The sequence below is a fragment of the Lissotriton helveticus genome, chromosome 12, assembly GCF_964261635.1.
Source record: "Lissotriton helveticus chromosome 12, aLisHel1.1, whole genome shotgun sequence".
Classification (NCBI taxonomy): Eukaryota; Metazoa; Chordata; class Amphibia; order Caudata; family Salamandridae; genus Lissotriton; species Lissotriton helveticus.
The window spans coordinates 388,521,598-388,546,589 of record NC_136073.1 but is presented as its reverse complement, the minus strand read 5'-3'; positions in this window follow the sequence as shown (position 1 = coordinate 388,546,589).

Here is a 24,992-nt window from a genome sequence, read left to right as displayed (position 1 = left end):
GTCCATCACTTGTTGATTTTTGCAATTGCCGCCCTAAGTGCGCTGGGGATGCCCAGACGTGGGTCCCAGGCACTCCACACCACTTGGAGTCAAGCTAGCCGGGCTGAAGAGAGGTGTTACCTCGAAACCGGTCCGGTCCTCGGATGCTTGATTCCGGTCTGGGAAAGATATGGCTGTTGTAGTTCGGACTGGACTGTTCCCATGGGGCAACAGGGTCAGAGCTGATTTGCATAAAGCCATTATCTGACCCAGGGTGGTGTGGAGTGCAAAAAAACGATGGATTTGGGCCCAGATCTTTTGACTGGGGGAGTGTGTGACATTGATCCACATTCAGTCCATCACTTGTTGATTTTTGCAATTGCCGCCCTAAGTGCGCTGGGGATGCCCAGACGTGGGTCCCAGGCACTCCACACCACTTGGAGTCAAGCTAGCCGGGCTGAAGAGAGGTGTTACCTCGAAACCGGTCCGGTCCTCGGATGCTTGATTCCGGTCTGGGAAAGATATGGCTGTTGTAGTTCGGACTGGACTGTTCCCATGGGGCAACAGGGTCAGAGCTGATTTGCATAAAGCCATTATCTGACCCAGGGTGGTGTGGAGTGCAAAAAAACGATGGATTTGGGCCCAGATCTTTTGACTGGGGGAGTGTGTGACATTGATCCACATTCAGTCCATCACTTGTTGATTTTTGCAAGATAATCTCATAGCCACAACCAGATACAACTTAAAGTCCAAAGGCGGAAAAACTTTAAGCTCTCTGGCCATTAAGGCGTGGAACAGCATGCCCAAACACCTAAGACAGCAGACCTTAGAGAAGCCTTTCAGAAAGCTCCTAAAAACTTGGATTTTCAACCTCTCCGACGACTGGACCAGAGCCACCATTTAGACCCCCCCGTGCCTTCCGCTTTACCGGGCCTTTCAGGATTTCCAGCGCCATGATGCTCCCTCCGGAGCGAACGCCGCGCTCTACAAATACCCCTCCAAATATCCAAATATCCAAAAGAGAAGATTCCTCTGTGGCTTCTGCAAATGCGGCATGAAGAGTATCAACCATACTCTGACCAGTCCACTTGAAAAATTCAGGAGGGAAACCATCCTCGCCTGGTGCTTTATGGTACGGCAAGGCAGCAATAGCTGAGGAAATGTCCTCCTTCGTAATAGCTCCATCAAGTAGAGCTCTACCATCATCAGAGAGTCGTGGAAGAAGTACCGTATCCAAAAAATTTGACATCTCTGAAGTGTCTATGTGAGTGCTTGGTGAATAAAGAGATCTGTAAAATGAAGCAAATTCATCAACGATTTCTTGCGGTCGAGTAAGCATATCGCCAGAACTTGATTTAATGGCGGGAATAGCCATAGCAGCCTCCCTCTGGCGTAGTTGCACAGCCAGCAGTCGGCCAGCTTTTTCACCCTGCTCATAGTGGCGCCCTTTCATCTTTTCTAAGGCATATTCGGCCTTAGAAGTAAAAAGACTATTAAGAGACATGCGTGCCTGTTCTAACAATTTACGGTTTTGAAGGGTTGGTTTTGAGACATATAATTGGGAAAGTCGGCAAATGTCTTTTTCCACATCAGCCTGTTTGGTAGCGTTTTTTTTGTTATATAGAGCAGCGTCCCACATAAGTTGGCCTCTGATAGTTGCCTTAGCAGCTGCCCATACCGTTCGTTTAGAGGAAATTGAGTCCTCATTATTTAAAAGGCATTCCCGCATGTGTGACTGTAGAAGAAGTTTACCTGTTGGTGTTTTATATTTATTGATGTTCAAACGCCAGGACTTGTGCCCTGGACTGGAGAGGCCCAAATCCAAAGACAAGAAAATAGGGGAGTGATCAGAAATGGCTGCCTCTAGGATTTTCGATGCTGTAACTAGCCGGACTGTATGTTGTGAAAGAAGAAAGTAGTGAAGACGGGAGAATGTACTGTGGGTAGAAGAAAAGAATGTATATTCTTTATCTTGAGAGTGGCTGAGTCTCCAATGATCAACAAGCCCAGTATCAGAAAGAATGTCACGCAAAATGGCTCTATCGGATACATTGACGTTATCAAGACAACCTGTTCTGTCAAGGGCAGGATCTGGAGCCAAGTTCCAATCACCTCCAATGAGAAATTGAGTAGCATTTATTTCTGTGAGGAGGCGGTTGAGGCGAAGAAAAAATTGCTTCTTGGAACCTAATGGGGCATAGACAGAGCCAAGACAAATGAAGGAATTTCCAAGTTTCAACTTAACAAATACATATCGACCATCCGGATCAATCCATGTCTTGATAATCGTAAAAGGAAGTGACTTTCGAAAGAGGATGGCAACCCCACATTTACGAACAGGTTTGGGATTGGTGGGATCTGGTTTAGAAACACTGCTATGGTTGACTTTACCAACCCAATCCCTGCTAAGTTTGCTAGATTCGACATCGTCCAAATGGGTTTCCTGCAGTAAGGCAATTGAACAAGAAGATGATAAAGAAAAAGAAAATAAGTAAATAGAGATAAGAGAAGAAGTTTGTTACTCTGGGCAAGGAGGAAGAAGAGAGAAGAGAGGAAAGTAGATTATAAAGACAGAGTGAAGAGTGGAAGAGACACTGCAAATATGAATAGAGAGAGAAAAAGTATTAAAGGTACAAAGAAGAGAATGAGAGAGAAAGAAAGAAAAAGGAAACCTAGACTGTTAACTACCGGTCTGGGTGCACCTACAGCGGCACCAAGGGAGACCGGACCCCCTCCAAGCAAGGAAGAATGGGGATTCTGGAAGCAAGTAATAAAACTGAATCTGTAAAACGCATTCAGAGTATGATTATAACAAGAAAAATATTGAAAACCATATACCATTATAAGCAGTAAAAATGGAAAAAATCATGATATAAGAACCATACAATAAGACAATAATGGGAGGAGAAAAATAAAAACAAGGGAAATGGAATAAAAGCGAGATATATTGCATAATGAAAGAGGTGCGAGAGATAGAGTAAAAAAGAAAATATGAAAGTTAAATGAGAGGAATAGAGAAATCCAGCACCAATAGAAAGAGGGGGAGAGAAGATAATAGAAAGTACAGACAATAATGCATGTGAATAAAAGCATAAGAAAATACCAGAATCTATTTTAGGAAATATATGAAAGTATCCAAAGCGGAGTGAGCACTGAAGGAAATGAATAACGCCACGTTAAATAACGAGTACAACAACATTGGGAAAGAATGCAGTGCAAAAAGGAACCACCACAGTAAAGGTGACAATTCTGAGTCAAACCTACAGACAAAGATATACTGTGAGGATGCCGAACGGGTAGCGCGAAACCATGAAAGAACAGGGGGGCAAAAAAACACAATATAAAACAAGAACAGAAGTTATCACACAAACAAAGATGACTTTAGAATAAGACCTAGACGAGAATATTAGGATAAGGAAAAGAAGAAGAAAAACACGAAAAGGAGACAAACCAACAATGGCACATAAAAAGAGGGAGAGAGATATCATGAAAAGACAAGGAGGAAAACCTCCCCATAAAATTATGCAACGAAAGAGAAACAAGAGACAATGATCATAAACAATCGAAACATAGAAAACAATGAAGCAAATAGACATCATTCAAATGTGAAATAGTTAATAAATGAAATATTGAGTGATTACCCAAACAACAGTAACAGCACTATAACAGGGAGAGTGCATAGGAAGGAAGAAAAACTACCTACAGGGAGATAACAGTCTTATAGTATATAATAAGCAGAACCGGAAAATGATTGAATGACTGTAAAACTGAAAATCACATATTAATAGCGTATATATGATAATAGTAAGCCATGAGGCATTATACAGAACACTAAGTATAAGGAACCATATTATACCATGCATAAAAGTCTCAGGGGACTAAACAAACAACAAAAGCATTATGAACAACAAATACTGCTATAAACTTATAGAATAAGAAAAAAGAGAAAATATTATAGCATAAAAGGAAATTCAGTCAGCATCAGAAGGTGTCTTAAGATGCGATCTAGACTTGTCTAGACTTGTCTCACTGTTGCGTGGTAGTATGAGAGGAGACAGAGCGTAGAGCTGAATCCCTGTCTTCCTGAGAACGAGACAGACGAGTAAGATCCCTGCCACGTTGTCTAGATTCAGGAGAGTTGTATGATTGAGATGTTGGTAGATTCAGAGAGGAGGACTTAGACTGAGGAGGTTGGGCAGAGGAAGAAGACTGAGTCTCCATGTCATTGGATTTGATATCGTCCAGAAACTGTTGAAGAAGTGCAGGATCATAGAAGTCTTTGAACTCTCCATTCCTGGTAACAAGGAAACATGCAGGTTCAAATAAACCATATTTAATGTCCAGTTGACGTAACTGGGGCCGCATAGAAAGAAACGCTTTCCTCCTCTCATCCGTTTCTTTAGAAAAGTCTGCGGCCATATGGATGGTATGACTTTGAAACAGGAAGGAGCCATGAGTGCGAGCCAATGATAAAATTTGTCTGGTTTGCTCATGTCGGAGAAAACAAGCAATAATTGGCCTGGGTCTTGCCGAAGTACCGGAAAGTGGTGGGCCCAGTCTATGAGCACGTTGGAGCTCAATAGGAGGAGTAAAAGAAATACCAGTCAAAGTGGGAAGGGCATTACAAAGAAAGGACTTCACATCTTGCTTTTCTATATTTTCTGGAAAACCAAAAAAGCTGATATTGTCTCTACGACTGCGATCTTCCAAATCGATGATCTTACTATGTAAAAAGAGCAGATCTTGATCTGAACCCTGAACAGAATCCAGTCGACCTTCTATATCATCTATCTTAGAGTCAATGACGTCAATCCTTGTATGGAAAGTAGTAAGTTCTGCCCTAATAGACTTGGTCTCTGCAGTTAATGAAGTCATAGCAATATCCAGACCTTCCAGTCGACGGTTAACTCCAGAGAGTTCTTGCAAAATGCGTTGCATGGTATCAGATAAGGATTTGACGCTCTGAGGTGATGCAGCTTGCGGTGCAGGAGGTGACGCAGAACCATTACCTTTAGTTGTCAAAGCAGACGGTTGTTTAACCACATCAGTAAACAGTGTTTATTTAGGACCACGACCACCATTTCTATTATTAGACATTTCCGTGTACCTTTATAGTGATGGTCTACAATAGCGAATAAAATATGAACAGCAAGTAAATGACCAAAGCGAACAGCATACAATTAATGCCTGAGCTTTGAAAAAATCATTACAGCATTGTCACAAAATAATAAATAGTATGCCACTAAACCAAAGTAGTGTGAAAGTATCAAGTCATGCGTGCCAAAAGTACCTCAGAAACAAAGTATGGAAATACAGTAGATGATTACGACAATGGACTAGCAAGGCAGCAATGACAAAGTAATTGCACGTAATGTGAGAATACACACTGAATTTTGAAGGTAAAGTATCATATTCTCAGGACTGTCACAAAGAAAACATGAGATATAAAGCAATTCACATGAGCTAATAACATATAGCGGTAATTGTAACTGAAAATGCAGCCCTCCTTCTCTTACCCCCATCTGCCTGTAACTTTTAAAGCGGAATTAGGAAAGCGTCACAGTAGAGGAACAGGATGACATATTAAAAAGAAGTGATAGGACTGATAGAGCAGACTCATCTTTTAACACTGGCGACGAGGATGGTACTGTAAGGTAATATACGTCATGTTCTGATATGGTAAGCAACAGGCTGCGCCATCGTCTGTAACGAAACAGGGACAGTACCGACAAATGAACACGCGTATTGCTGAGGTCACACATGCATCAAATGCCAGTGCCTATTTTGTAAAAAGGAGATAAGTCTCCAAAAGTTTTCGAAGAAGCCAGTCACTGTATTTATATATTTGATTACTTACTTTAAATGTATGTATTTATGATTACAAAATAAGCGCTGATAACGTAACTTACTTGAAATTAGTCTTCAATATTATTTTTATTATTGTTGTGGTTATTATTGTTGTTATTATTATTATTATTATTGTTAATATTGTTATTATTTACAAAATAATAATTTGCATTGAGTAGAACTACATCTATACCAGTAAAACGAATCAGTTCTACAACCTAGTACATTTGGAATGACAATAGCAATAAAGTAAGCTTTTTCTATTTATTTGTTGATAAAATTGTACATAGTTCACTTGGAATACTACTTGCAAATAAATGTAGTAATGATATTGTTATGTGGGTTCATCAGAGTTTAAGATGTATGCATGACAGAACCACGCATGCCATTGCAAAGCATGCCTGGACAATGTGTTCATTGATACGCATTTGCCTTTACCACGCATATGCCTTCGCTGGCCAATATTCAAGAGTCCCCTCATATCCACTTATCTGAGCTACTACTCCTTTCGTTGTTGGGATAGCCAGGCTACTGTACTTCAAAAACACTCCTCACCACAGCCTCTCGATGCCACAAAATAAATGGCCACTGTTTCTGTCTGGTGGTCGCCAGTAGGTAGTTATAGTTAGAGTTAGGACCTATTCTCCATAGGAAAAGCTTTTTTTGATTTGCCAATATCTTTGGCGCCGTTTGACAAATCTTTGTGAAATTTTCCAAAAAACAGGGTTGGACTACTCAATTTGTGTGTTAAAAGATTCGGGGTGATTTGTCAAGCAGGGGCTGTGAAAAAAGGGGGGTCCCAAAGCGCTTTTTCTCCATAATATTTTCCATAGGAATTTTATTACAGGCTACAGCCCGACCTGTTGAACGAATTAATCCAAATTTGGCTAAAAGCTAGGTCTTGGTTTAGACTGCGCCCTTTTTGTTAAATTGTGTAAATCTATTCAGTAGTTTGTGAGAAATTTAAAAAAGAAAAATATCAATATCTGAGCACCGAGGAGGGTTCGTGAACCCTTCTGGGCACGAGCTTCACTCTGATTGGCTGCCAACACTCCAAACCAGGAAATATTGGCAGCCATCTTGTGACTCGGTAACCGAGTCACAATAAAAAGGATGAAACAAAGATAAAAAAACATGACAAGGGGGCAGGGAACAAACACCTAGGCCTGTTCAGGGGTTCCCACAAGGACCCCCAAGGCCAAAAAAAAGCATTTTCTTTAAAAAAAGTCAGCCAAATTCACACTGAAGTTGTGAATCTGTCAGAGAAAAAAGAAAACGAAGCGTGGGCTCCCGTGCTTCATTGTATTTAAGCCCCCAGGTGGGCCAGGTCCCGGGGGCATGCTTGATTATGTGGTCGGGGACCGCCACCTCCCGGGGGCTTTCTTAATGATGTGCGGGGGCACCCCCCCCTGCAGCCCGGGGACTGCCACCTCCCCGGGGCATTTTGGAAAAAGTGTGGGGGGGCCTTGTGGACCCCCCAAGCCCCGGAGAGAGCCACCACCCCGGTGCTCTGTTTTATAAAAAAAAAATGTGTGGAAGCTGCTCGAGCACCCCCACACTCTCCGGGGACCACCGTCTCCCCGGGGCACCAAATATTCAAAATTGGGGGTCTGTAATTAACCCCTGGCCCAGGGGATCAACACCTCCCCGGGGCTTTTTTATAATTAGGGTGGGGGGGCCTCACGGGCCCTCCAATCCCCGGAGTTACAGACCCCTGGCCCACGGGACCCCCACCTCCCTGGGGCTTTGCAAACATGGGGAGGGGAGACGCGCTGCCCCCCTCCTAGAGCCCTTGATGGCCTTGGGGACCGCCACCCCCAATGGCGGGCTCCTGCAATGTCCTGAGACATTGCTGTTGGCTATGGCAGGGCGGGAGCCCTGAGGCTTCTGCCCTGTCATAGCATACTCTGCATTGCTTTCTTGAAACGAGAGCAGGGAATCCTGCTCTCGCTTCAATGAAGCAAAGCAGAATTGCTTTTAAACAAAGGGAGCTGCAAGTCAGTAGCTCCCCTTGCTCAAAAGCAATGCCGGCTCCTGCAGGAGGCGGGAGCTGGCGGGACCATGGGGGCATTGGTCCTCCCCCCACGGTCCCCATCACAGAGCCAGGCCCAGGAGGATGGGGTCTCCAGGGCCAAAAGTGGCCCTGAGAGGGGGGCCACGTGGCCCCCTCCCCTCTAATAAAAAAATAAAATAAATAAAATAAAACCAAAAGGCCGGCCCTGGGGGATGGGATCCTCCGGCCATAATTGGCCTGAGGAGGGGGGTCACGCGACCTCCCTCCATATAAATATATATTTTTTTAAATTACAGAAGTCTGGCCCTGCCCCAGGGGATGGGGTCCCCGGGGCTGAACTTGGCCACGGGAGGGGGGTCACATGGCCGTGTGGCTCACGCCCTGTCATTGCAAGCACTGATTTGGTTCTTGGATGTGAAGACTGTTCATTTTCTTTTACCACTGAAATAGACACTGAACGATTTATATATATGTGACCATACCAGATTGCAAAACAGTGCCTTTTAACGAATTAATAAGATTAGTTAATGAAAATATGGAACATACTCAGTTCAAATCTGAAATGTTGTCAACATTATTAATAGAAAGATTTGGACAATATGTAATTTTAATGCTACAGCGTTGTGGAGCAGATGGAAGAAAATTGGAAAACAAAATAAAAAAGTTTGTGGCAAGTCAACTGTCAATTTCAGGAAGAATTTTTAAAGCAGTAGCTATTATTTTCCACGATGGACCTTCTACAACATCTGGACACTATACTGTGTATTTAGAGTGCAATAAAGGGTGGACACAGTGTAATGATACCCATTTGGAATTCAAATGTCGGTTGCCGAATTAATTACCAAACTCATATCTGATATTTTTGGTGCCAAAGTTTTGAAAACATCATTCGGCCTATTGGGAAGTTATCATCATGAATTAATGAGTTTATTTTGGATATTTTCAATGCAAAAGATTTCAGAAACATCATACGGCTTATTGGGAAGATGTCAAAAAATTCTGTTTGAGTTATCAGTTCTGTTTATTGATACTGCATTTAGAAAATTGTTTTTGAAAGAAGTAGTTCATATATTTGATTTATAGAATATGCAATGTTATTGAGGGTGTTTATTTTTGAAAATTTAAACAGATAGTTTAGTTTGTTGGAAATATTTTGAACACAGATTTGTTTTTAACAATCCTATTGATTTTTTTGCCCACTGTTACATGATGATCAACATTGAAATCACTGTGTATGGTGAAATTCAAAAGAATCTGAAAACAGCAAAAAAGGCAAACTGAATATGTTAAGTTATTCTAAAATTATGTTGTGTTCTTAAAACTATAATATTATATGCAATTTCAGTATTTTTTCTTCTCTTTTACAGAAACTAATTCTAAAATGTGAAAATATTTAAAATGTAGAATATAATAAAACAACTGGAAAAAAAGTGTCAATAAGTGTCACATCTACTTCAAAAAAGAAGGTAATAAGCATAATGTTATAACACAATATTTACAATCACTTTTATTGCAGTCATTCATTTTTTTATACTGAATTATCTCACTCATAAAATTACTTTACCAGAACACATGCTCTTCTTCAATATCTGAATTATAACCTCTGCACTTGGAAAATCACCTATGCATTACCAATATACAGCATTGTTCACAGTGGTAGTACCCATACAGCTCTGTAATCAACCAAGGAATACCTGTGCACTTACAAAACGACCCAGGCATAACCCATGTACTCCTGCAATCACAAAGTCACTAGTTATCCACTCATGCAATAACTCAGGCATTACCCATGCACTGCTCCAATCATCTATCAACTACCCATGTAGTTCTGTTATCATCTAGACACTAATCCCCCAACAAGTAGCCATGAACTTATCCAATCACTCTGCCAATACACATGCACTTATACAATCACCATACACTATCCTTGCATTCATCTGATCATCCAGGCAGTACCCATGTACTCATGCAATGACCCAGGCACTAACCATGTATTCAACCAATCGTCCAGACATTACCTATAAAGTCATGTAATTACCCAATCATTAAGCATGCACTTGTAAAATCAGTCAAGCAATACAAAATCATGCAGGCACTACACATGTCCTCCTGCCATCACCCAGGCACCATGCATGCACTTATGCAATAACCCAGGTAGTACCCATGCACTGCTCCAATCACCCGTGCACTACTACATGCACTCCTACAATCACCCAGTGATGTCGCTGACCATGTCATGAATGATGTAATATGTGACATCATCAGCAGTGGATTGTGGGTGCGCGAGTTACAGTTAGTACAACTAACTATAATGGAGGAATTTCAATGGTTTTGTATGAGTGAAATGTCCAGCTAACTATAAAACCCTGAAACCTATGTTTTTTTTCAGTGAATTTCTAAGGTTTTTTGAATGATAATTCCTAACTATGACATACCTGATACCTTTGGTTTTTTCAGTGAATTTCAAAGTTTTTTTAAATGCTAATTTCTAATTATAATGTTCATTACGCATATCTGTTTTTTTCTATCTTTTTTAATTATCATCCTATTCTCAACTTTGTAAAAACTGCAAATATTACCACTCTTCAATTGATTCCTTCCTCCAACAAAATCGCCACAAACCAGAACCACAACTAACTTTAAAGATATACAAACTAGCGTTCCAGTGGAAAAAAAACAAAAAAACACCACTTCCCCATATTTTCAACAACAAACCAAAACTGCAATGCTACCTAAAAAAAAGGCGATAGTTCTTCTTAACACTAACAAATTAACATCAACATTTAACTAGTGTAAAGAGGTCGACTATGTACTACATGAATTACATCTAACTCACACCCATATTTAAAGACGAAAATGTGATAGGGGTACTAATTATGCACCTCCGACACCCAACAAAATCACAACACCCAGTGCCACCACCACTACAACCACCCCTCCTTACCCCTTCCCCTCTACTACCTCAGAGGCAGCACAAAACAGGACAACAAACCTTCCCAAAATAATATATCCCCTCAACAGCACACTAACTGACTGTTCAGAGATGCGGCAACCAACTATGTTTAACGGAGGGAACTCGCACATCAGCAATAATTCACACAACGTCAAGACTAGAAGTTATATGCTATACATCAACTCACTTTACAAACCAAAAACTTTTTTGTGTGTAGATATAGTATTGATACGTGTAGTGTACTGCAGAGTGGATGCAACCATATTATCTCAGACACTGGGGAATATCTTGGTCATGCAGCAATGGTGTCCCCCCCTTGAAGCAGAAGCGGAGTGGGCTGGTCCAAAGTATGCAACTCCAGGGTAAGAGTATAAATACATAGGCTACACCTTGGGCGTCGTTCATTTGTGCTAAGACAAAAGACTCTGCCACTGCAAAGGTCCTCACCCTGCCTCGTGGCTGCCGCCATGACCACGTGCCTCCTCGATACAGGCCCATTGCGAACTCAGCACGACAGCACCGCAGACGTATGTCTGTATCGACTACTGCCTTCGATCTACACTGCGGACAGCAGGGTTCACAACTTGAATTCAGATTTGGATCTACACTACAGACAAAATTGAATTAAGCCTTTCTTTATTTAATGCAGAGACAATTGTACTATATGTCTTCAGATTTTGTTAAAGGATGTGACAAAAAGCATTCCTCGATGTCTGTCCTGACTATTGCCTTTGATCTACACTGCAGACAGTAGGGTTTACAACTTGGATTCAGCTTTGGATCTACACTACGAACAGCATTGAATTTAGCCTTGCTTTATTTAAGGCAGAGACAATTGTACTGTATGTCTTTCAGATTTTGTTAAAGGATGTGACAAAAAGCATTAATCGATGTCTGTGCTGACTACTGCCTTCGATCTACATTGTGAGGGTTCACAATTCAGGTGGAATGGCGATTGCAGATGATTCATTCCAGTAAGCAAGAGACATTGTACCATTGCGACCCGCCCGAACAACAAATCATCGCAGGGTATGCACACGCTGAATTCTTCAGGTACCACTAACTCACTGCATCACAAGTCATCTTCACGTGGTCTTATTAAAGCAAAATTCACTAGGCAAAAAACATTGCTACCAGTGCGGACCCCCGGACCATGCATCACCGCAGGTTACATACAAGCTCAGCGCCAAAGATACTATTAACTCAGTGCACCATAAATCATAACAAAGAAGAGTGAACAGTTTTATGTCAGCAATGAGGCATTCTATCACTTTTAAATCGAATTGATGCAGAATTCAATAGACAATAAACATTAGTCCAATTACTGGCCCCCCCTCAGACCACACATCATCGCAGGGTACGTACACGCTGAGCGCCAAAGGTACTACTAACTCAGTGCACCATAAATCATCGCCATGTAGCCCTATTAAGGCAGAATTTAGTAGGCAAAATACATTGCTACCAGTGCGGCTTTGCTGGAGCACGCATCACCCCAGGCTCCACAGATCATTGATGCTTCAGGTGCCAATAACTCAGTGCACCACTTATCATCACTGGTTGCAGACACGCTAACTTACCAATACTGTGCAGCTCTACTCAACGCCACCTGGCCGCGGGCTCTTGCTAACTGCTGCCTCCTGCCTACACCGCGGTCATCAGAGCTCACAATTAAATAGACTCTTGATTCTTTATTTGCAGAGTGCTGTACCAAACTAAGTAATTATAGCATCCCGCAAACCCACACAATGTCCTTTTAGTATCTTTCCTTCAAGAACTTCTTTTATTTCAGTTATAGGTTTAGTTAAATAACAAAATTCACCCTGCAAGTGCAAAGGAACACTGAATGGCAGTTTACACTGCGGACAGCACAGGTCACAATTTGAACTATAATTTCCCTGAAACCTACATATTTCGACAACGTATTCAATATATGTTTCGTCTTTTATTTAAATCATGATTACAGATGATGCAGTCCAGTAAGCAACAGACAATGCTTCCAGTGCAGCCCGTTCGGACCATCATTGCAGGATGAGCACACGCTGAGCACCAGATGTACCACTAACTTAGTACACCTATTTGTGCATTCACTAAACAAGGTGTGCCCTGCATACCCTGGTGGCCCATCACCAGGCTGACGGGCCTTCCTGAGCCATAGTTGTGGGTGGAGTTGTCACTGACACCTGAATCAGGCTGAGCCTGGCCTCTCACAATGCTGTCTCCACCCCTTTGGAGTGTATCTGGAGCCAAGATAGGGCAAGGCAAGAACTTGTGCACTACAAAGACAATTTGCCACCTGGCCCATGGCGACACTGTTGTTTTCTCCAAGTTAGCTTGAGCTCTGCAGACATTCCGCAGCTTTGCATTCATTATTACAAGCCTTTATTGTTGCAAAGACTTTCATTGTCCTTTTCACATGAGAATTGTCTGCCGGGTTCAATTTCTGTCAGTTCTGGGGATTTAGTTCGAACATTGTTTGCAAGGTCGATAAACAATGCCCCTTGTTATTCTGTTTTTTGTCAGGCCCTGGCACCTAGACAAAACATACCAATGCAGCTGTTGGTTGGAACTCGTACTTTGATTTTATGGGGAAACATGCATAGAAAACACACACTTGGACAGGGACCTGCCCAGGGAAAAGAGAGAGACAGCACCTATGATGTAGAACTGCCATCTATAGTCTGAAGTATGTAGTCTGCAGACAAAACCCAGAGATCTTCTATTATATAATATTATAGCTATTAAGCAAGGGGAGGGAGATTAGGCTATATAGTCCTTTTTATAATGACATATGCTTTAATGATTTATAGTTTAGCTGCTTTGGTGACAGTATTTGTATTATGCATTTTCCTGCTTGTTGTGGCACGTATACTCCATGTTAGAGCACGTTAGTTACAATAAATATTTTAAACTTGTGCTTGTCTCTGTCAGATCTTATTGTGGACAGGAACAAGAGTGTGAGCGAAAGGGGGTGTCTTGCAACCCCAAGTCCTGAGAGATTCAGAAGTGCTGTATTCTGGGGTGTCTATTTGTTTGTTTCTCTGTGAGTGAGTAGTAGGGCAAGTGAGACACTATAGCTTGTCGGTCCTGGGTTTATGGGTACTAAGGTGGTAGGATGACTCAGTACCTTTGCACTATGGTCCCATAGTCCTACGCAAAGTTCTGTTCTCAGAAAGAATGCTGGCAACAAATTGTTTGAAGAATGCCTACTTCATAGGTCAAAAGGGTTATAAGTATTGGACCTAAAACCCAAAACTTTTAGAACACTTCTGGAACTGATGACTCTTCTAAGAAGAAGAGCCGACGAGCTGTCAGGAGGAGTACTGCCCCTTTGTTGTGTGTTGCTTTGCTTTGTTGGTCTGCAGCTGCTGCTCCTGTCTGTGGGCAGTGAAAGGCCTGGACTTTCTTTGTATCCTGCTTTTCCACGTTTTCCAAGGGCTTGTGTGTGCGTCCCTCCTGTTGGAGTTCTCAGGGCCATCTTCAACATCTCTGAACTCCACTGCTGGGAGTTCTAACCTGTCTTGTGGGGCCAAATTCAGTTCTGGGCCCTTGGACGTTCTTCCTGCTGCAAAGACCTGCTTGGAATAATCAAAGTCAATGGATCACCCTTCTAGCACCTTCTTTTCTGATGCAGCACTTCTGTGTGGGAGAAATTTCCACGCACCAACACTGTGCAGCTGAAGAAATTAATGCACCTTCTGTCAGCATCTGAAGAAACCGCTACAGTTCAAGTTTAGCGCACTGTATTTCCGAAGTCCTAGACCCCTGCACTGAATCTGGCACAGGACCTACTGGGCGGCTAAAAGAATCAACGCATCATGGGACCGCGGATTAACAAATCGATGCAGCATCACACCTACCTACAGAACTTTCGGATTCCCATGTTTCACTCCTGTGTGTCAAGTTTTTCCGACACATCACCCGCAGACCAGAACCGTCTTGAATTTCTAAGAATCACTTCCTCGTATAGTCCGAATTCGACACAACACTTCTCCTGCGTGCAGCAGAACTGATGCATCGCCTCCCTGTGGATTCAGAAAGTGATGCATTGCTGTGTTTTGTAATGCTTCCCTCTTCGGCAGCGGTTATGCCTTGTGGATTTTTTATGCACATGAGGTACTTTATGTAAATTCACTGCATCCAATATGCCCAAATATTTTAGTTCCCTCTAACTATAGCTCTCATATATAATCAACACCATAATCTCTGGCTTAGACGAGGTGGCCTCATACCCAGCGACTTTCCCGAAGTTTTTATCGGGTGGCCTAGAGTTTGTAAGTTGGGAGCTAAATCTTGTGTGTAAACCATTACATCCTTCACATATAAAGATATTTTCTTCATGCAAGAGTCATATGTCAAAGGTGTAATCTCCTGATCCAGCCTGATCTTTTCGACGAAGGGCTCAATACATACATTAAAAAGCAGGGAGGAGAGAGGACGACCCTGTCTAGTTCCTATTGATATATTATAACTTGGCGTATGGTTACCATCCTGCAAAACGTTTACATAGGGGGCCCTATAAATGCCCTCTATGGCCTACAGAACTTTTTACCTTGATTAAAATGGCCCAAAAGTGTGTACAGATATTGCCAATTCACCCTATCAAAAACCTAAGTGGCACTGAGAGTTATATTTGCAGGTGGTACCTTATTTGCAATTGCCAGGTCGATAGTCCTGATAAACTCATGGCTCAAATGATGCATAAACCTCCCTTTCACAAAGCCATTTTGATCCTCCACTCTCAGTTCACTAATTACTTTACTCAGCCTATTAGCCAAAATATTGGCAAAGAGCTTGTAGTCACAGTTTAAAAGTGAGATTGGCCTATAAGATTCACACGACAGCTGATCTTTCCTGGTTTTAAGGTTAAGGTGACCACTGCTTCCTCCCACGACTTCCGGAGGGGGGCCCTTCGGCCCAAATTTCTGAGAAGAGCTGGGTTATTACCGGACTTATTATATCACATAATGTCAAGTACAATACATTAGGAAGCCTGTTTGGCCCGGCTGCCTTTCGCTCTTACTGTTGTTAATCAGTAACCTAACCTCATTTTGGGTATCTCCTCATTGAAGATTTCCTTTTTATTCTATGTGAGCTTCCTAACCACCCCTCCTTCCAGCTAGTTCTTGGCCTGAATCTCTGATACATTCTGATTCTCTGTAGATAGAGTACCAACAAATTTGACGAAGGCTTGCTCCACCTCCTTAAATTCAACTAGCCTTTTACCATGTTCCTACATTTTATTTCTCTTATTTCATTTCTTGTGAGCTCCATTTTAGTTTTCCATTCCAGGAGTTTCCCCACATTCTCACAATACTCAAAGTGTGCTAGTTTGCTGGCTTCCGGACTAGCCCTGGCCCTTCTCTCCAAAATGGCGCTCAGTCTAAGTTTCCTCCTTACTGGATTTCTTTCAGCCGCCTCTCACTAGATTCTTTCTCATCTACTTGCTCCCAACACTTTTTTTCTAACACATCAATCTCATATCCCAGGTCTTCTGCCACTTTCTGAGCAGAAAGGCTGATCAGGACAATCCTTATATAGGCTTTGAAAGAATCCCATCCTATTGTGAGGAAGCTGAACTACTATTACTTTCAAAAAAGTTAGAATCACTATTATTCCCTGATCTTTTAATAGAGAGCAATATAACATCCATCTTCTCATCAGTTTACCAGAGTCTACTTTTTGATGTTCGCTCTGAGTAACTGATCTATCAGGAAATAATCTATCCTTGAATGATGTTTGTATTTCTTATTGTGATGAGTATACCCCATTCCAACACTGTTCCTCTCTCTCCAGATATCACATAGGCCTAGCTGTTTCATCAAGACTTTAAAGTATGCTGGAATTTCGGCACAAATGTGTGACCTAGTGTACTTGACCTATCCAAGTTGTAGTCCATCATCATGTTAAAACCGATGGACATGATAATCAGGTACTGAGTTTCAACCAACTCTAAACAAAGTTTTTGTAGTGGCTCTATATTATCTATATTAAGTTCATAGTATCCCACCAACGTATACATTCTATTCAATATTTTCACAGTCACAATGGCCCTTCTTATCTGCCTCAGAACCCAATGTGGATACCCCTGCCCGAGGCATAAAGGTTTAATGCTTCTTAAAAAAACTGGCAGAGCTGAACTTCCATAAAACTATGAAATAAACAAACAGGCTATTTGCTTAGTTGGTTCCATCTACCACTAAAAATATTATCAAATGTACTCTTCTTTTTATTATGATAGCCCTCCATTTTAAGAGCACATGGTTGCAAAACTCCATGCTAGAATAGACTCATTCACATGGGCCTCCAGTGGCGCAGGAACTGCAAGAAGAAAGTTGCATAGGAAGTATGATAAAGGATGCATCACACAGCCAAATTTTCAATTATATGCCTGGCCTTTTCATTACAAAAAATGTAAGTCCCTGCTCTTTGAGAAGTGTGGTTTAGGAGGTGATCAGATATGGGAGGTCATGCTTAATGCAGTAGAAGGTGGAGGGTCAAAGTTTATGTATAAATTTGGTGACCATAAGTGCCTTAAAAGAGTGAGACTAAAAGTGCTGCAGGCAGCAGTCGGATTGCAGGCCCAGATTAGGCGAGCAACGAATCTATGTTATGTTATGTTATGTTATGTTATGGTTATTTATTAGGCGCACAGCTGCTCCAGCGAAGGAGCGTCCTGGCGCCAGACAAGGTAACAACATAACCTAATCATACTATAGTACGTTTGCCCCAATCTGGGACTCCCTGCACCTCCCAGAAGGTTTGAAAGATAGGTTGGCTGTGAATTTAAGGGCCCCAGGAATTATTGAATGGGGCCTGATCTTTAAATAAGGGAAGTTCTGCTCGTAGGATTAGTTTCAAAGCGTAACCAAGAAGATGGTGTCTAAGTTTACATTTCTCCATCAACAGAGTTGGACCTGAGCTATGAGAGGAGATAAGTCTGACACCACTGATTTGGAGGAGTCCCTGATCATCCAACCACAACAGACAAAGGAGGTATCAGCCTGGTATGGGTTAATCAAGGATATCGCAGAGTGAGATCAGAGTACACCCAACTCTCTGTGGGGTGAAATAGTGCCAATTTCAAGTACCGACCAGTTATGGCAAATATCCTTTTGTTTTTTTAAATAGTGTTGTTATACTGGCATATCTCAGAAGGAACCATCTTTTATTCCTCCAGAGAGCTTACTGGTCACCCAAAAGACTATCAAAACTGAAAGGTTCAGAAGAGGCATATTGTAAGAGGTGTGGTCCAAAGAATGCTGACAATGTCTATATGTTCATACTTTCTTCAATATTCAGGTCTTTTGGCAGGATGGTTGTAAATTTCTGAATTACCTTCTTCATACCCAAATCTAGGTAAGCCCTGATCTAATCATCTTTGGAGTGTCATTGTAAGCTGGAGATCCTCAGGGTTATAGCAATAAACTGTTATTCTATTTAATTTTGTTGGGGCGAAGACAGATTTGTAAGCATTGGATCCAACCAGTATCCCCCTCAAAAGCAGAATCGCTTGACTCTGTGGCATATGTTTACAGGTTGGATTTGAACCGCAGCATTACCAATCAAGTAGCTAAGTTATTGGCCCCACTGACTACTTGGCTGGAAAGGGGGGAAAGAGGGTACTTTCCAGGTATAAACAGGAAGTGAAAGAATTGTCTAACTTTTCGATTGGGTCCAGTGATTATGGCCGTTTGATGGAATGACATGGTAGTCAAGACCCTTAGCAAGCTGAGTCCTCGAGTGCCCCCATTAAAGGCAGATTACTAAGACTGAGAGGAGGCTTGGAAGCTACCATCTGAAAGTACCAAGGCATATGAGGACGCAATAATATATATTATTTTTTTTTAAATCACCACATTCATAGAGTTCTATGGACAAAATTGCTTGAAACCTTTAAAAAGTCATATTTTGAGTTCGGTGTGTTGGAGTTTGTAATTCTGGTCTTATTTAGTTTAGATAAAAATACTTATATTTTTCTAAACTGGTGTGGTGTTCATTTGTAGTGTTTTCACTATGTTGTTATGTGTGTTATGTACAAATACTTTCCACATTACCTCTGAGATAGGCCTGACTGCTCGTGCCAAGCTACCAAGTGGCTGAGTAGGGGTTATCTTGGGTGTGTAATTTCCTTATCATGACTAGATGGAAGGGTCCCTACGTGGACAGGGTGCACATTACTGCCAACTAGAGACCCCCATTTGTAACATTAATTTCAGTTTATTATTGTTCATAAAATGTTGTCTGAAATGTTACAAAAAGTATGACACAGTAAATAAGACATAGGAAGTGTACCTGCACATAGTTCATCACACATTATTAATAAATAGTAGTCATACTCATAAATAACTTTATTCTGAGTCACAACACACATTCATAAAAGCGTTTACATAAATAAAAAACAGCAAGCATTGAATTTATTTCATTACATATAGGGTTGAATACACAGCATTATACAATCAAAGTATTAACAATTGTCTGATAAAATTGATTTAGGAACCTTTAAAAAGATTATACACATAAGAACAAATTGCTAAAAGACACCTACATTTTAAATTGAATTTCCCCCCTGAAACTCTCTATGAGGAGATGGCCATTAAATAGGAGATTTCTATTGTTATCTTTTACTCTGGGCTTTTTGAAGCTTGAAACTGACACTTTTTTTCATAATAACTTAGGGTCTGCCCCCTACATATCGTCTGGGATTCCTTCAAGACTTGGCTGAGGGGGATACTAAAAGGAGCTGTAGAGTAGTGGGCTAGGTCGGAGATGGAAGATCTGTTCTACTTAGAACAACATATAGCGGGCGCAGAAGCTGTCTTAAAAGCGTGCCCTCCTGATGATCCGGAGAAAGTCAGATGGATTAAGAGAGTGGAGAAGCTTCAGTTAAAATTTAGACTTAAGTCAGAAGAGATTTTACAACAAAAATGGGAGATAAGTAAAATGAGGGAGTTTGACCAAGGGGAGAATGGTGGCAAGCTCCTTGCCATGAAGACCAGGGTTGATAGAGCTAGCAATTACATAAATAAGATCAAAGTGGGTTCACACCTTATAGCGGAGAAAGGTAAAATAGAACAGGCCTTTTCAGAGTTCGTCCAAGAATTATATAACGAAGATCTTCAGGGGGTGGAGGTGCAGATTGATAGGTGGCTGGAAGATAAATAGCTTCCAAGATTAACTGAGGCCAATCAAGAATTTCGCTCTCTTGAAATATCAGAAAGCGAGATATTGGATGTGTTAGATTCTGCTAAAAAAAGGGAAAGCTGCAGGCCCGGATGCAATACCGATGGAGGTTTTTTGGATGTTGAGGGAAGAAATCATTCCGGTTTGGCTGAAACTGTTTAATGAAATGCTAAAGGGTACATCTCTCTTGCCGGACTCGTGGTGTGATGCAGTTATTACCTTGATTCTGAAGCCCGGTAAGGATCCTCTTCAGTGTCACTCGTATTGACTAATTTCTTTATTGAATGTCGATCATAAGGTCTTCGCAGGCATTTTAAATAAACGGCTTTGTAAGATTATGATTATAGGCTGAATAATCCATGAAGATCAAAGGGGTTTTCTTTTGGGTAGTCAGATGTCAGATTTGGTATATACTTTGCTTGGAACAGTGGACTTGGCGACAGCACAGGGCCTCCCTTTGTCAATCATTACGGTCAAAGCTGTACCTTTGACCGTGTGAATTGCCATTTTTTAGATAGAACCTTGAATGTCTTGGGCTTTACTCTCGCTTTTAGAGAAGTTATTAAAAAATGTATAGATCACCACAGGATCGGATTCTGGTTAATGGAAGTCTCTCGTCTGTCATTAACATAGAACGTGGCACTAGGCAAAGTTGTCCCTGTCTCCAATTTTATTTGATATCTACATACAACCCCTGGCCCAGAGTCTAAGATTAAATAAAAAGATTGCCCCTTTCAAAACTGGGGTTTCGTTAGGAAAATAGCTCTATATGCGGACGATCTAGTGGTATTCTCCTCTAGTGTGGACATTACATTACAGGAACTTTATCTCTGAAACTCACATTTTTGGAATGTTTTCTGGTTAAGAAATAAAGATAAAATGGAAATTATGGCATGGAATATTGCCAATCAGGAGGGGTCCACTGCTGCAGATATTAGATACCTTGGAATTACAATTACCAAAATCCTAGGGAAATCCCAAGAGTCAATTTAGATAGATTCTCAAAGGAAGTTGAGCTCCTTTTAAAAAGATGTCAGAACATACCACTCTCTCCTTTTGGCCGAGTTAATTTGATTAAAATGTGTGTTCTCCCGAAGTATACTTATCTTTTTAATAATATACCAATCGAATTTCCAAAAGCTGAGATTCTCAAAATTCAAGACAAAATGTTCTCCTTTATCTGGGCAGGCAAAGGGTTTAGGTTGTCCTGGAAAAAACTTAGGTGCAAATTAATCCAAGGAGGTATGGGTTTACCAGATCTTCAGCTCTATTGTTGGGCTTACCAATTAAAAATTGCCAGGATAATACTGCTTACCCCAGATAACTCACTGATAGGTAGCATGTGTAAAGCTATGTTGGATGGGGTAGGGGTGTCTGGCTTTATGTATAAATTTGGTTCTCCTAATTTTTTTTAAAAGTGCGCCTTAAGACACTGGGTATGGCGACCAAGCTATGGTCGGACTGTCGGGACTGCTTGGGGCTTACCTATTATAGTGATTGGGCTCGGGTGTGGACTCTCCTGGAACCCCAGAGTGCCTTTTAGACGCTCTAGCTCATCCACTAAAAGAGGCAGAAGTTTCACATTGGGGAGAGATGGTAGAGGGTAACACATGTCATTGTTGGGAATTCTGGAGCCATACCACAAATAGAACCTTGTCCAGATTAAATTCTACCAGCTTGCATATTGGTGTAAGAGTCAAAGCTGGTCTCTGTTGGAGGACAATCATATGGAAAATGAATTACAAAATCTGGCCCCAAGGAAGAAAGAAGTTGATCTATGGTACAACTATCTTCTGGCTGCAGTAGAAAGAAAGATGGATAAACCATACCAGGTCTGGGAGAATTACTTGCCGAGTGAAGAGCGGAAAGAATTATGGCAAGTATCTATAGATATGCTTTACCTTGTGAAAAAATCTGCTGCACTCAGAAGAAACCACTTTTTCACACTCCATAGGATATACTGGACCCCACTTAAAATTTCCAGAATGAAGGGTGAAGGAGAAGCCAGATGTTGAAGGTGTGGATCCCAGAACGCGAATGATGTTCATGTATTCGCTTCTTGCCCCAAGATACAAGAATTCTGGACTGATGTCGGTAAGACCATCGCCAGGGTTATGGGTGCAGATGTGGAGGTAAGCTCAAATCTCATCTTATTTGGTATTGTACCTATGTTGGGCGGGGTTCGCGACCAGACTGGTCCACAATATAAATTGGTGTTTTACGTGATTTTGTTGGCAAGGAGATAGATTTGTAAGTTGTGGCGCCAGGAAGTTCCTCCTAGTTGGAATGCCTGGTGGAATTCAGTTAAGTATTTTAGAGCTGTTGATCAGAGGGTAAATGTTTTCAGAGAGAGGACAGATACTGGGTTGTTTTGGAATTGGTTGGATGACCCTCTTTGAGATTATTTGAGGTTAGCTTATAATAGATCAGGGTACAGAATAAGTTCCTATGATTAAAACCTCTGGATCAGCTCAAGTTGAGTATAAACGGGCGTTCCCCATACAGAATATACCAGCTGAGACTAAGAACCATCAAACCTATTTGTGCCAGAGGTGGTCCAGGTTGAGAGGCGGCAGTAGCTACGGAGGTCATATGAGAAAAAAATTAAAAGACACCTAAATGCCCAGAATCTCACTACGCATACCTAAATAAATGGTTAGAGTGCATTAGTACAGTGTTATTCCTATGCCTTCCAATTGTCATTGTTCTCCGACACCTTAGTATCCATTCCTCTTTGGTATATAATCCCATTATATTTTAAAGAGTACCTGGTGTCATCTTCTTTATGGCATAGAGAACGGCCCAAAGAAAAGATGACATTCTGCAAAAGATCTCTAGTGTTGGTAGCGATTGCAGGTACAAGTAAACAGGACGAAATTGTTTGAAACTTAGCTGACTTATAATTGGAAAAATATATTGCTTCCCATGTTTAGAATGACATTTATGCAAGAGAACCACGTGCATAATATTCTGCAACATCCTGTCATCACAAGGACAGTTTACCAAATCTGTTGACCACTCGTTCATAGCAGGGAAGGTGCTTAATCTATGGAATATATCTAGTCCTACATTTGTAAGCACAAACCTGTCGCACAAATTTAAAACAGTCATAAGATAAGGCTGCATATTAAAAGTGGTTAAAATCAGTTGATTGTGTAACCTGAAGGTTTAGGAAGTTCGATTAACAAACTATTTTTTTCAAATGAGCCATCGCCTCACTTTTCAGTGTTTGTCAGCTGATGGTGACTAATGTCTCTAGTTTCTCGAAGTATTCAGGATGGTCAATGTCGCCAAGGAACAGCTGGACATACGCCAGCCATGGAATGGATTTATGTGCACTTAAATTCAAAGAATCAGGAATTATAGCTCGATTAAGAGCTGTATCCTATTCTGAAGCCCATATTTTGTGCCACAACAGGATTGGTTCTTGCTTGATCAGGTTTGTAAGATAGGGGGGCAACGAGTTTGGAGTGGAGTACATGTGCTGAAATGCTTTTGGGGATTGCTAAAAGATACCTACAAAAAATATTTTCTGTAACTTGCATCTCTGCACATTTTGTATGTCCCCACATGGGGAAAAATACAGTATTCTCTGATAACGATCACGCCACAAATCTCGTTTGGAGTTAAAATTTCCATTCTACACACTGTGACATGCAAATTATGCGTAGCACAGCAGCTTGACTCTGTAATTTGCAATATGGGACATCTGCTGCAAATTGTACAAAATGTTATTTTGCACAGTTGCATATTGTTGAAATCATGGGCAAATTGCATGTGATTCCCAATCCCTGAATGTAAAAACCTTAATCATGTCGAAATTGGCACCTGCTAACTTGAACATATCTTTCTAAATTAAATTAGTCGATGTGCTATTTGCACCTGCATTTTGTAATCCGCCGCAATTCAGGGCCTATGTGTTTCAGCACATCAAAGCTTGTAATTTACTTTTGTAAACAGGTTTCTTTGCTTCACATCCCCCGTGCTCCATTTTCAGCATATATGACAGTGGCCATGTCTTGAGGGGCCACTGATCTTGCTGGTTTTATGCTCAGCCTAGTCGCAATCTTTGAGAGCCTGAGCAAATGTTTTTACCAATATCAGTTTGTAGAAAGTTTTGGATTGCTGAGCTTTCTGATTGAAAGAAATCACATATATTTATAGTACATAGACTCCTCAACTTCCTTGTAAAATCTGTTTTTCCTTATTACAGTACATTATGGCACTAATGTAACAATACATCACCAATAACCTGTAATAAAAATGCACGTAACTACTCACTTTTCATAAATTAGTACACTGTTGCTAGAGCCTTCTAACAGTGTTAATGGACGGCTAAAGAATACACTTACAACTGCTATTTGAATGGTGAAAACAATAACTAGCTTTTCAGCTCTTTTGAACTGTTTTTCCAAAATTAACGTTCTTTAGCAGAAAGGATCCATTTATGGCAACATTTTTAGTTGTTCCTCAATTATGGTTCCTTACTCTGTGCATGTTTCCACACTTTCTGAACCATAGATATTATGGCCCACATGCATCATTGTGTCTTTTTGCATTTCTTAATTTGCGAAAAATAAGGAATCGCAAATTAAGAAATGCAAAATGATATGCATCAATATTTTCGGTATTCTTTTGGGATTCGGTAAAAATCGCAATTTTTACCGAATCCCAAAGAAATACCGATTTCTTAACTTAATTTTCGCAATTCCCATTGATTCCTATGGGCCAAAAGGACCATAGGAGTCAATGGAAATTGCGAGTGGCACTTAGAAAATTTCATGGGTGCAGGGGGGGGTCCAAAGGACCCCCCCATGCACCCCTGAAATGTATTTTTCGCATCATGTTGCACACACACATGTCCTAAGGACATGTGTGTCCGTAACATGAATGTTGAAAAAAAACATTTTACACATTTTACACACTTTTTCCAAATTTACCGAGTGGTTCAACCACTCGGTAAATTTGGCAGCCTATTTGCGAATTTTCACTTTTTAAAAAAATGATGCATTGCTTTTA